Genomic DNA, 13,775 nt, shown 5'->3' on the forward strand with positions numbered 1-13,775 from the left:
GCTACCTGTGGTTAAAAAATAAATAAATAAATAAAACCTTAGGTAGAGACAAATTAAGTTAACACATGCACATTTACTGAGTAACGAAGCTAAGTATGAACTGTTTTGTTTTCAACTTCTACCTGCAATAACATAAAAATATGACTTTACTTAAACATAATTGGAGACATGACTTTCCTCAAAATAGTCTCCTTTGGCTTTACTTGCAATTAAAGAAATTATTGGAAGTAAGTACGTATTGGAAGCAAGTAATTAAGTGTTTTTGTAGGTAGAAATAGAAAAAAAAGTTTTTTACTTTGGATTGTTATTCAACAAATGTTCGTATATTAACTAAATTCCTCATGTAATATCAAGTAAAATTGCATCTGCATTGACATTCTACTTTTCTAAGTTCAGTAGTCCTAAGGAACTGTGTTCTGACCTTCCAAGAGATCCTCGTTCACCTGGGGTATGAAAATGAGGTCGAGTTGTATGGAAATCCAGTTCACATCCATTACCATCAGGAAAGGCAAACATAAAAAAGACAACTGGTTGTTGACCTGCACATACTATATCAGGAAATAGCTGGCAAAAACTGCATATATCTATTACTAGTATTTCTGAAGTAATGAAGAGGTCCAAGAATAGTTGAATTGAAGTAAACCTGCCCGTTAAAAGACTTTTATCAATCAAGCCCCAACGCAGAGAGGCCAAAGATTGCTTGTGAGGGAAACAAAAATCCTAGGGCCGCAATTGAACAGTTATCGAGCTCGGTTGTATTACAATTCTCCCATTCTACAATAAAATGTGAACAGTAATTGTCAATTACTTTTGTAATATGGATGTGACTTACTCAATTTCTTTGGTTTACGTGGCCTTTTGGATGCACTCTTTTGGAGCCTTGTGAATGGCCACGTGGAGCACTATCTTCTGTGAAATGAATAAAAATCAAATCAGCACAAATTCTGGAATGGAGAGGAGATACCAAGAAGAAAATTCAAAAATGCTTTGAAAAAAGCCCAAAAAAGCCCAAGACCAGTTCCTGGTCCAAGCAATGGTTCTATCCCGCCTGGACTACTGCAACTCTCTTCTGGCTGACTACCGGCATCTGCCACCAGACCCCTGCAACTCATTCAGAATGCTGCGGCTCGTCTGGTCTTCAACCTCCCCAGACACTCCCACGTCACTCCCTGCTCACTACCCTCCACTGGCTGCCTGTTATAGCTCGCATAAAATTTAAAACATTGGTCCTAGCATACCAGGCAGTCAAGGGATCAGCCCCAGCATACCTCCACAAGATATTCAAACCCTACATGCCAGCCAGATCCCTCCGTTCTGCTACCTAAGGACGCCTAGCACCTCCCCCTCTTCGCACCTGCACTTCCCGAACACGTCTCCTGTCTGTTCTGGCCCCACGATGGTGGAATGACCTCCCTATGGAGGTCAGAACAGCTGAGACACTGACCCATTTCAAACGACGACTGAAGACTCACCTCTTCAGGCTGCACCTCTCCCCATCCCTCCCTTCCCCCCTGTAAATTACTGTAAGCTTAGGGTTGTAACTAGGCAGCTGTTTCGTAGGTGACTTAGTTTATCTGTCTTAAACTACTGCTTGTATTTTTTCCATAGACTGCGTTTGTTGCCGTTCTCGTTGTTTAGTGTTAATCAGTTTAACCTTCAGGGTCCAAGTTGAACTATGCGGTTGTTCCCTGCACTTGGACCGGTACTTCTCTCTAGGGGTTTCGTCATACTTGTTCCTGGTTATGGTTATACACTTTGTTGTACGTCGCTCTGGATAAGAGCGTCTGCCAAAATGCCTGCAATGTAATGTAATGTAGTTTAGTTCCTTGGCTGCGCCACTAACTGTAACACAAGCCACTACTATCTTCAGAACAGAGACAGTCAAATTAAGATGTGAGATCTCAAATATGTGATAGAAAGCTCTTAACTGAAAATCCTAATGCTGATAAAACAACCACTGCTGGTGACTGACAGCAGTGGAGCTCTAGAACACTGACTTCTGATTAAACATTCCAAAAACCGTCTCTTCAAAGGGTTAAAAAAGGTAAATATTTATTCCTGCTCAGGACTTTCAAACGTCATTACCAATGACTGTCAATCAGGTTTTATTACCAATGAGTGTAAAATTATCTGAAGTATACATAATACAGGCCAAAAATATTAGGCCACCTGTGGTTAAAAAAAAAAAAAAAAAACCTTAGGTAGAGACAAATTAAGTTAACACATGCACATTTACTGAGTAACAAAGCTAAGTATGAACTGTTTTGTTTTCAACTTCTACCTGCAATAACATAAAAATATGACTTTACTTAAACATAATCTGAGACAGGACTTTCCTCAAAATAGTCTCCTTTGGCTTTAATTGCAATTAAACAAATGATTGAAAGTAAGTAAGTATTGGAAGCAAGTAATTATTAAGTGTTCTTGTAGGTAGAAAAACAGAAAAAATGTTTTTACTTTGGTTTTTTATTCATCAAATGTTCATATATTAACTAAATTCATCATGTAAAATCAAGTAATATTGCATCTGCATTAACATTCTACTGTTCTAAGTTCAGTAGTCCTAAGGAACTGTGTTCTGACCCTCAGCGGGACACTGTCTCACTGGGGTATGAAAATGAGGTGAGCCGTATGGAAATCCAGTTCACATCCATTACCATGGGGAAATGCAAACATATGAAAAAAAGACGAAGAGTTGTTGACCTGCACATACTGTATCAGGAAATAGCTGCCAAAAAACTGCATGCAAATTACTAGTATTGCTGAAATAATGAAGAGGTTAAAGAACACTTGAACGGTGGTACACCTGCCTGTTAGAAGACTTCTATCAATCAAGCCCCCACGCAGAGGGCCAAAGATTGCTTGTGAGGGAAACCAAAATCCTAGGGGCCACAACTGCACAGTTATAGAGCTTAGTTGAATTACCAATTCTCCCATTCTACAATGAAATGTGAACAGTAATTGTCAATTACTTTGTAATATGGATGTGACTTACTCGATTTCTTTGGTTTACATTCGCTATTTTCACACAATCTTTTGGTGAATAGAAAATCGTCAAGTGAAGCATTGCCTTCTGTGAAATAAATCAAAATCAAATCAGCACAATTCTGGAATGGAAAGGAGAAACCAAGAAGAGAATTCAAAATGGTTTGAAAAAAGCCCAGTCTAGTCTAGTTCCTTGGCTGTGGCACTAAATGTAACACAAGCCAGTACTATCTTCAGAACAGAGACAGTCAAATTAAGATGTGAGATCACAAATATGTGATTAGAATGCTCTTAACTGAAAATCCTAATCCTGATAAAAACAACCACTGCTGGTGACTGAAAGCAGTGGAGCTCTAGAACACTGACTTATGATGAAACATTCCAGAATAACCCACTCTTCAAAGGGTTAAAAAAGGTAAATATTTATTCCTGCTCAGGGCTTTCAAGCTTCATTACCAATGACTATCAATCAAGCTTCATTACCAATCAGTGTCAAATTATCTGAAGTATATATAATACAGGCCAAAAATATTAGGCCACCTGTGGTTAAAAAATAAATAAAACCTAGGTAGAGACAAATTAAGTTAACACATGCTCATTTACTGAGTAACAAAGCAAAGTATGAACTTTTTCTTTCCAACATCTACCTGCAATAACATAAAAATATGACTTTTACTTAAACATAATCTGAGACAGGACTTTCCTCAAAATAGTCTCCTTTGGCTTTAATTGCAATTAAACAAATGATTGGAAGTAAGTACGTATTGGAAGCAAGTAATTATTAAGTGTTTTTGTAGGTAGAAATAGAAAAAAAGTTTTTACTTTGGATTGTTTTTCACAAATGTTCGTATATTAACTAAATTCATCATATAAAATCAAGTAAAATTGCATCTGCATTAACATTCTAGCTATTCTAAGTTCAGTAGTCCTAAGCAACTGCATTCTGACCTTCCAAGGGATCCTTGTTCACTGGGTATGAAAATCAGATGAGTCGTCTGTAAATCCAGTTCACATCCATTACCATGGGGAAAGGCAAACATATAAAAAGACAAACAGTTTGTTGACCTGCACATACTGTATCAGGAAATAGCTGGCAAAAACTGCATATACCAATTACTAGTATTTATGAAATAATGAAGAGGTTTAATAACACTTGAATTGAAGTAAACCTGCCCATTAGAAGACTTCTATCAATCAAGCCCAGGAGAAAACCAAGAAGAGAATTCAAAAATGCTTTGAAAAAAGCCCAGTCTAGTCTAGTTCCTTGGCTGCGCCACTAACTGTAACACAAGCCAGTACTATCTTCAGAACAGAGACAGTCAAATTAAGATGTGAGATCTCAAATATGTGATTAGAATGCTCTTAACTGAAAATCCTAATGCTGATAAAACAACCACTGCTGTGGACTGAAAGCAGTGGAGCTCTAGAACACTGACTTCTGATGAAACATTCCAGATCACCCACTCTTCAAAGGGTTAAAAAAGGTAAATATTTATTCCTGCTCAGGGCTTTCAAGCTTCATTACCAATGGACTGTCAATCAAGCTTCATTACCAATCAGTGTAAATTATCTGAAGTATACTATAATACAGGCCAAAAATATTAGGCCACCTGTGGTTAAAAAAAAAAAAAAAACCCTAGGTAGCAGACAAATTAAGTTAACACATGCGCATTTACTGAGTAACAAAGCAAAGTATGAACTTTTTTCTTTTCAACATCTACCTGCAATAACACAAAAGGATGACTTTTACTTAAACATAATCTGAGACATGACTTTCCTCAAAATAGTCTCCTTGGCTTTAATTGCAATTAAACAAATTATTGGAAGTAAGTATTGGAAGCAAGTAATAATTAAGTGTTTTTGTAGGTAGAAATAGAAAAAAAAAGGTTTTTACTTCAGTTTGATATTCAACAAATGTTCATATATTAACTAAATTCATATGTAAAATCAAGTAAAATTGCATCTGCATTAACATTCTACTGTTCTAAGTTCAGTAGTCCTAAGGAACTGTGTTTCTGACCTTTCAAGGACTCCAGGTCCACTGGGGTATGGAAAATGAGGCGAGTCGTATGGAAATCCAGTTCACATCCATTACCATGGAGGAAAGGCAAACATATAGAAAAAAGACAAATGGTTGTTGACCCTGCACACTACTAGTATCAGGAAAATAGCTGACAAAGACTGCATATACCAATTACTAGTATTTATGAAGTAATGAGGAGGTTTAATAACACTTGAATTGAAGTAAACCTGCCGTTTGAAGACTTCTATCAATCAAGTCCAGGAGAAACCAAGAAGAGAATTCAAAAAATGCTTTGAAAAAAGCCCAGTCTAGTCTAGTTCCTTGGCTGCGTCACTAACTGTAACACAAGCCACTACTATCTTCAGAACAGAGACAGTCAAATTAAGATGTGAGATCTCAAATATGTGATTAGAATGCTCTTAACTGAAAATCCTAATGCTGATAAAACAACCACTGCTGGTGACTGAAAGCAGTGGAGCTCTAGAACACTGACTTCTGATGAAACATTCCAGATCACCCACTCTTCAAGGGTTAAAAAAGGTAAATATTTATTCCTGCTCAGCTCTTTCAAGCTTCATTACCAATGACTATCAATCAAGCTTCATTACCAATCAGTGTCAAATTATCTGAAGTATACATAATACAGGCCCGAAAATATTAGGCCACCTGTGGTTAAAAAAAAAAAACCCTTAAGTAGAAGACAAATTAAGTTAACACATGCACATTTACTGAGTAACAAAGCAAAGTATAAACTATTTTCTTTCCAACATCTACCTGCAATAACATAAAAAATATGACTTTTTACTTAAACATAATCTGAGACATGACTTTCCTCAAAATAGTCTCCTTTGGCTTTAGTTGCAATTAAACAAATTATTGGAAGTAAGTAAGTATTGGAAGCAAGTAATTATCATTTGTTTTTGTAGCTGGAAATAGAAACTTTTTCTTTGGTTTGTTATTCAACAAATGTTCATATATTAACTAAATTCATCATGTAAAATCAAGTAAAATTGCATCTGCATCAACATTCTACTGTTCTAAGTTCAGTAGTCCTAAGGAACTGCATTCTGACCTTTCAAGGACTCCAGGTACACTGGGGTATGAAAATGAGGTGAGTCAGTATGGAAATCCAGTTCACATCCATTACCATGAGGAAAGGCAAACATATAAAAAATGACAAATGGTTGTTGACCTGCACATACTATATCAGGAAATAGCTATACTATATATATATATATATATATAGTATATATATATGTGTGTGTGTTATTTATGATTTTAAAAATATGGATCCATCACAGACAGTATCTCATTACATTGGCTGTAACAGTGTCAGCACTCATCAGGCATGAAAAAATACATAACAGTCAAGTGTTGACAGTTCATTTATATCTGAGTTAAAACAGAAGGGTTTCTGTTATCAGTGGGTTTCTTGCTTCTACAATGCTACAGAGTCTAGAAAAATAGAAAAATCTTACGTTAATAAATTACTCACAACAGTCCTATACTGACCTCATAAATGGCAGAACTCTACAAGACAACATAAATATGTTAAGTCCCCCACAAATGTATTTATGCTTTAGTTAAGTATATTTACATAGCACAGAAGTGTTCATAAATTTGGGCAAATGACAGTACTCACTACTTGGATATTTTCCCTTATACATCTCAGTAGTTCCAGTTTAGCTGTTTGTGTTCAACACCTGCAAGCAGATTAGTGAGTGGCAACACTGTAGAAATGGGCTCCAGCTTAATCATTTAGCAACAACATAAATAATAATAATAATAATAATAATAATAATAATAAATACAGGAATGTCAAATTTCATATATAGAGAAATTCACAGTGACAACAGAAAAGAAAATGTTCACAGTGGACAAAACAATTAAATACAATTATTAAAATACATCAGAATCAAATAACTGGATATGAATGGATTTCTTTTGGATAATGTTATATAATGTGTGGCTGTGTAATATTACACTTAATAGTTATGTTACATTAACATTACACATATTAATTTTCAATGGACCTATGACCTATATGCCTTGTTGGTGATACTTTGTGATAATTCTAATGTAATTTAATGTAAAATAAAAAATAAGATAATATTATATATATATTTTTAAATAAATAAATAAATAATAATAAATAAATAAATAAATAATATATATATACACACACACACATACACACTCATATGTGCACCAGACCTGGGTCAAATACGTGTTTGTTTCTTAGGGATTCAAATACTTTCTGTGCTCTGTTGATCTTGCCTGGTGTAATTGAGCTTGCCAATATGATCATAAGGCGGGGTTTGCATTCTGAGACAACTACGTATTTGACCAAGGTCTGATGTGCACACAACACAACACACACACACACAGTTTGTGTGTGATAAATAAAAATACACTAATCCAGGTTGTACAGAATTGCCACTGGAGCACACAAGACTTTACTTCGAGTAGATCTCAAAGTTCTGTTTAGCAAGTAATACAGTAAAAGATGGAACTTGCTTTCCAAACTTCTGCCTTTTAAACAAGTCTAATTTTATTTGTGAGGAACTGCAAGTGGTGTGCTTGTCACATAGTCACTTGTATTACTGGTTTTCAGAAGATGGGTGGAACCTCATTTTTTTGCATTGAAGGATTACTCCAGTTGTCAGGATTCCCTTCACTGGAATTTTTTTTAAAATTTTTGTATTGAAGAGAAAATGTCATTGGCTGATATAAAAATGTCTTTGCATATTCAAATACCTGTCTCAATTTTTTGTTCTTTTTGGAAAGATTTCTGGCTGTCCTGCAGCTCTGTATTCATTTTTTTTTTTTTTTTGTTGTCTAAACTGAATGTACACACCGAAGAGGATGAGTCGTACTGGCAGTTTCTGAGTAATAAATAGTTATGATCGGGTGATGATCCAATAAAAAAATGCTCTTCACTTCTGTGCGATGCTCTGGATAAGAGTTTCTGCTAAATTATTGTAAAGTGATGTAATGACTTAGTGTTCCTATTGTCTACACTTCTCTCTTTTTTACAGCACTTTATTTATTTTTACAGTGTACAATGTTTGTTCAAATGCAGATCCATTAAGAACTTTAAGGTCGCATTTAAAAATAAATAAAAACTTTGAAACCTGTTCTAAAACTGACTTGTAACCAAGGCAGTGACTTAAGAAAGGGAGAAATCTGTGCTGTCTTGGATGTTGATCCAAGAACTGATTTCTTTGGTAGAATAAAGAATGTACTCTTACCAGCTAGTTGAAAAGATTTTCAGTATCAGTCTGTGGCAGAAATCAGCCAAATATAAATATTTTTCTAGCACGTTTACCAATGTTTACATCTGTTCTGTTTGTATTGTGTATGTCATGTACAGTAGTTCAGTGATCATTGAGTCTGAGTGTCTACACTAGTTCCTTATTAGAAATCACAGTACAAGATCACACTGCTTTCAAATCTAAAATATTCATAAATGCAAAGCGTCAAGAAATAGGTGTCAGAACAACATTGATTTGATTATTTTCTGTACTGACCTACTGGTTGATGGATCCTCCCGTGCCGGTTCTTGGTTTGCTCTTCAGACTGCATTTGTGCATTTAAATATGCACCTCTGGTTTCGGTTGTGATGAAGTGAAAAGTAATTATTGTTTCTTTCCCAGAATGACCTGGTTGTCATCTCAATGTCAAGATCCCTTTCATTTAAAATGAAGAGGAGGCATCATGTTTGGTATAAAAATCGGATTGGTTCCTGGCCTACTCTTATCCCATTTTAGAATTTTATTAATTTTTTAATCATTAATTCTGTAATCCTTGAATTATCCTTGAATGGTTTAACTACTGCTCTATGTTCATCTTTTGACAAAATTGAAAGTCACATTTCTTTGGTCACCATGAAGTTGCAGTGTTCTGTCGGATTTCAGGAGGTATATGGAACCTCCGTTGCAGCTGGAAGGTTCATGAAAACAGTTGTACTTTCTGACATCCTTTAGCTTTTATAACTTCCATAAACGCTTCCTGTAAGTGCTCACAAGCACCTCTCTTTTGCAATCTTGGCCCATTCTTCCTGTGCAAATGCTTCAAGTTCACCAATATTCTTTGGTTTTCATGATGCCACTGCTTTCTTCAAATCCCACCAAAAGATTTTCAATGGGATTTAAATCTGGGGACTGAGAAGGCCAGTCCAAGGACATTCCAAGATCGTTCCCTGAACCAAGCTTTGGTTGACTTGGATGTATGCTTGGGATCATTGTCTTGCTGGAAAGTCCAATGATCACCAAGCTTCAGCTTATGCACTGAGGCCATCACATTCTTCCCCAGAATGGCCTGGTATTTCAAGGAATCCATGGTGCCAGTCACACGCTGAAGATTGCCAGTACCAGGAGCAGCAAAACACCCCCACAGAAGGACTGACCCACCTCCATACTTGACTATGGGGATGGTGTTCTTCTTGTCACAAGCTGCACCTTTCTTGCGCCATTCATACCACTTATCCACGGATCTAAACAATTCCAGTTTTGTCTCGTCACTCCATAAAATATTCTCCCAAAACTCTGTATACTTATCCAATGACGTCTTGCATATTCAAGTCGATTTTTCATATGCTTACTTGCTAAGAGTGGAGTGCGGCGAGGTGTCCGGCCATGAAGGCCTTGCTTGTTAAATATCCTTCTTATCGTCTGTACTGATACTTTTGTTCCAGCTTTCAAAAGGTCATCCTGTAAGCCTTTGGCAGTAATATGAGGGGTTTTCCTCAGCAGTTCTTACGATGTGCCTGATACCAGTTGATGTAACTTTACTCTTCCTTCCACGTCCAGGTAGGTTTACTGCTATTCTATCAATTTTAAACTTCCTTATGAGCTGCCAATTGTGTCTCTTTGAACTTTCAATATCTTGGCGATCTTTTTGTATCCATTGCCTTTTTTATGCATTGGAATAATTTCTTCTCTTAACTTTTGAGAGAGCTCCTTTGTCTTTGGCACGTTTGCTAGTCAGCTTCAAATTGATGTGAAGAAGTGCATCGGTGGATTTACATGTTTATCACAGGTGAAGCAAACAGTATCGTTATGAATTTCCTAAGGGCTCAAGTGTGTTTCCACAAAATTTAGTCACTCTACAGACCAGCAAATATTTTAAAATGGTGATATTGAAATGGGGGTTGAATATTTATGAATATGGCTAAAATACAAAATTTACATGCTACTCGGAAATCTTAAAAAATTAATTTTTATTTTGAATTTTAACAGAACACACAAGTGACTTACACGTAGTTTTTTTAGTTTCAAGTCCACCCATTGCTAAAATGTGCATGACATCAAGCATACAGTCTGGTTTCAGTTGTGATGAAGTGAAAGTAATTATTGTGCCTGTCCCTGAGTCAACCGGATTGTACCAGATTCCGAAGGTGGGTGGAAACTCAACTTTGCATTGAAGGATGACATGTCAGACGTCAGGATCCTTTCATTTAAAATTATTCTTATTTTTAAATTTTTTGTTTTTTGTTTGGGGATGAGAGGTGGACACGCTTCTTATTAGGTTTTGGCTGGTTTAGCCACACCCATTGAGGTGCATCTTATCAAACGTACAGCTTTGCAATCTCCATTGACAAACACTGGCAGTAGAAACAGGTCATACTAAAGTGCTCAGTGACTTTCATGTGGCTCTGTCATAGGACACCACCTTTCCAACTAGTCAGTTCATCAAATTTCTGCCCTGCTAGAGCTGCTCCAGTCAGCTGTAAGTGCTGTTATTGTGAAGTGGAAACGCATAGGAGCAACAACAGATCAGTCACAAAGCGATAGGCCACACAAGCTCACAGAACGAGACCGGCAAGTGCTGAAGCATGTAGCGTGTAAAAATCGTCTTTCCTCGGTTGCAAAACTCACTACAAAGTTCCAAATTACCTCTGGTCGAGCAGCCGTACATAAGCCTAAGCCTAACTAGGCTGAAGTTGTGTGAAGCACAATCGCCACTCTGGAGCAGTGGAAACGTGATCTCTGGAGTGATGAATCACGCTTCACTATCTGACAATCTAGTTTTGGTGAATCGGCAAACAATGAACCTTACCAAAAACGGCAGAGGTCTGTGGGAAGGAGATCCTGAGGCATGAGGTGCTGAACGAAGTTTTTCAGAGTAGAGGATGAGTCTGAGGAAGAGCAGCAAGGCATGCTGGGAAAAAAAGACACTCAGGAGAGTGGCTGAAGTGAGAGGCAAGAGGGGAACAGAAGGTGTGCAGTGATTCTCTGCTTTAGTTTCCCTCTCTGGTGCTTATATCGTGCTCTGTACAGCTCTCTCTAATCTGTGTTTAATCTGTGTGTGTGTGTATGTGTGTGTGAGTGAGCATTGCATTCTTCAAACAGGAGAGATTTTTTTTATCTTGCTTACGACTGCTATCTACTGTCATCTAGTGGCCATTTCTGAAGTGTGATACCACTAGCCTTTCATCAGTGTTTTGAAACAAATTCCCCTGATTGGTATTATTTAAAAGACACAAGAAGATTTCTGAATTCAAATTAAATGCAGAATAGCCTGTTTAGGTTAGTCAAATCACAAACACATTTCACATCCTTGCAACACGGGATGGACATTTGGTGGAAGCCAGAGACAGACAGTAGCTACAGATGTGGATGCATGCAGTTGGCAGTAATGTCTGTAAAATTACTTTTTTGGGATTTTTTGGGCTCAAATTGGTCTTTGCATTTTAACAAATGAGGGATTCTTATTGCGAAAATCAATGTGTAAGTGACTGATAAAGAATGGTAAAATTCAAGAAATAATAGAAATAAAATACAATAACCCTCAGGCCCCAGACAGCATTTAAAATCGGTGATTTCAGCTCGCATGCAGAACACCTTCAAAGTCCTTATTGAGGTCCATGAAATAATACAGCACATCCTATGAAACAATATGTAAGATCAAGTCTAAACAATTTGGGAACTGGTCTCAGTAGGACCTCACTGCATAGATAAAGGGTCATTACTAAATGAATAAGCATTTAGGAGGTGGCTGCAGTCTCAGAAAGTGCACACATAATGTTTTAGACAATAAGACTGGAATGGAAGCAATTATTCTGAATGAGTTGAGAAATGAATGAATGATTTAATTAATGAAATATGCATTCAAATGTATTCATATACAATTAACCAAAATGAATGAACAAATACACGTTATATCGTATTGTACAAACTACAATTACCTAGCACTGAAGGTATTTGAACCAAAGAAAAGCTACCCTAAAGATAAATTTATCCTGCAAACTACGACTACTCCAAAAGCATTATTCAAACCTCTTTGTATAAAAATTATCAAAAAATCATCATGATCATAGTTCCTAACATGATGCACATATGAGCAATGCCTTCAGTTTGCCCATGGGGAGAATCACTATACACTTTACCACTGTGGGTGTAACTAGCATTGTGTGGCAAGTTGCAGTCGGCATCTGAAGTGGAGCAGAGTAATTCTCACCGGTCAGGCTTAGAGGGAAAGCAATGAGAGAGAGGAGGCGGTATTTGGTCAAAGGGATTATAAAAAAGAAAAAATATAAAAAAATGTTTAAGGCCAAAAGTAGTTGGTTAGTTTCATGCTGTTAATTACATCTCAACATGATAAAAAAAAGTAATGAACTACTACAGCCAACACACAAATTTTAATGTAGTTGAACTACCAGTGAACTTCTGCAAAATGTAAATAAGCAACTAGTTAACTGCATCCTGTTAAATTGCCCCCCAACACTGTACATAGTCTGTGTTAAAACATTTTAGGAGTGTCCAGGGGCACTCTTGATAGAGATTCGCAAAAACCTATGGAAGGAGTTATATTTTAATGGAAAACAATATTCTGTCATAAATTACTACAACAAAAACAAGTTAAGTGCACAATTAAACATTCTTATGAAATAAAAATCATTCAAAATTAAATCTGCATTAACATTCTGTTCCTCTCAGTTCTTCTGAGTCCTAAGGAACTGCGTTCTGACCTTCCAAGGACTCCTGTTACACTGGGGTAATGAAAATGAGATGAGTCATATGGAAATCCAGTTCACATCCATTACCATGGGGAAAGGCAAACCATATAAAAAAAGACAAATGGTTGTTGACCTGCACATACTATATCAGGAAATAGCTGCAAAAACTGCATATACCAATTACTAGTATTGTTGAAATAATGAAAAAGTTTAAGGCCACAATTGAACCGTTATAGATCTTGGTTGCGTTACCAATTCTCCATTATACAATAAAATGTGAACAGTAATAGTCAATTACTTTGTAATATGGATGTGACCTTACTCCTTTACTTTTGTTTATGTGAGCGTTTTGCACGCCCTTTTTGGTGGATACGAATACGGTCACGTGAAGCATTGGCATCTGTGAAATAAATAACAAATCAGATAAGCATAAATTCTGTAATGGAGAGAGATAGCAAGAGAGAATTAAAAAATGCTTTGAAAAAAAAGCCCAATCTAGTCTAGTTCCATAGCTGGCAGCACTAACTGTAACACAAGCCACTACTATATCCAGAACAGAGACAGTCAAATTAAGATGTGAGATCTCAGATATGTGATTAGAATGCTCTTAACTGAAAATGCTATGCTGATAAAAACAACCACTGCTGGTGACTGAAAGCAGTGGAGCTCTAGAACACTGACTTTTGATGAAACATTCCAGATAACCCACTCTTCAAAGGGTTAAAAAAGGTAAATATTTATTCCTGCTCAGGGCTTTCAAACTTCATTACCAAGACTGTCAATCAAGCTTCATTACCAATCAGTATT

General features: G+C 36.6%; 1 long non-coding RNA gene across 1 annotated transcript; it reads right to left on the reverse strand.

Moving 5' to 3' along the window:
* Window positions 1-863: 863 nt before the first annotated feature.
* Window positions 864-3,956, reverse strand: LOC118221914. The gene is made up of 3 exons (XR_004764219.1): window positions 3,934-3,956; window positions 2,996-3,073; window positions 864-909 (listed from the first exon to the last, which is right to left on the reverse strand). It is a non-coding gene; the product is annotated as an uncharacterized LOC118221914 (long non-coding RNA).
* Window positions 3,957-13,775: the final 9,819 nt, after the last annotated feature.

The sequence above is a fragment of the Anguilla anguilla genome, chromosome 2 (assembly GCF_013347855.1).
Source record: "Anguilla anguilla isolate fAngAng1 chromosome 2, fAngAng1.pri, whole genome shotgun sequence".
Classification (NCBI taxonomy): Eukaryota; Metazoa; Chordata; class Actinopteri; order Anguilliformes; family Anguillidae; genus Anguilla; species Anguilla anguilla.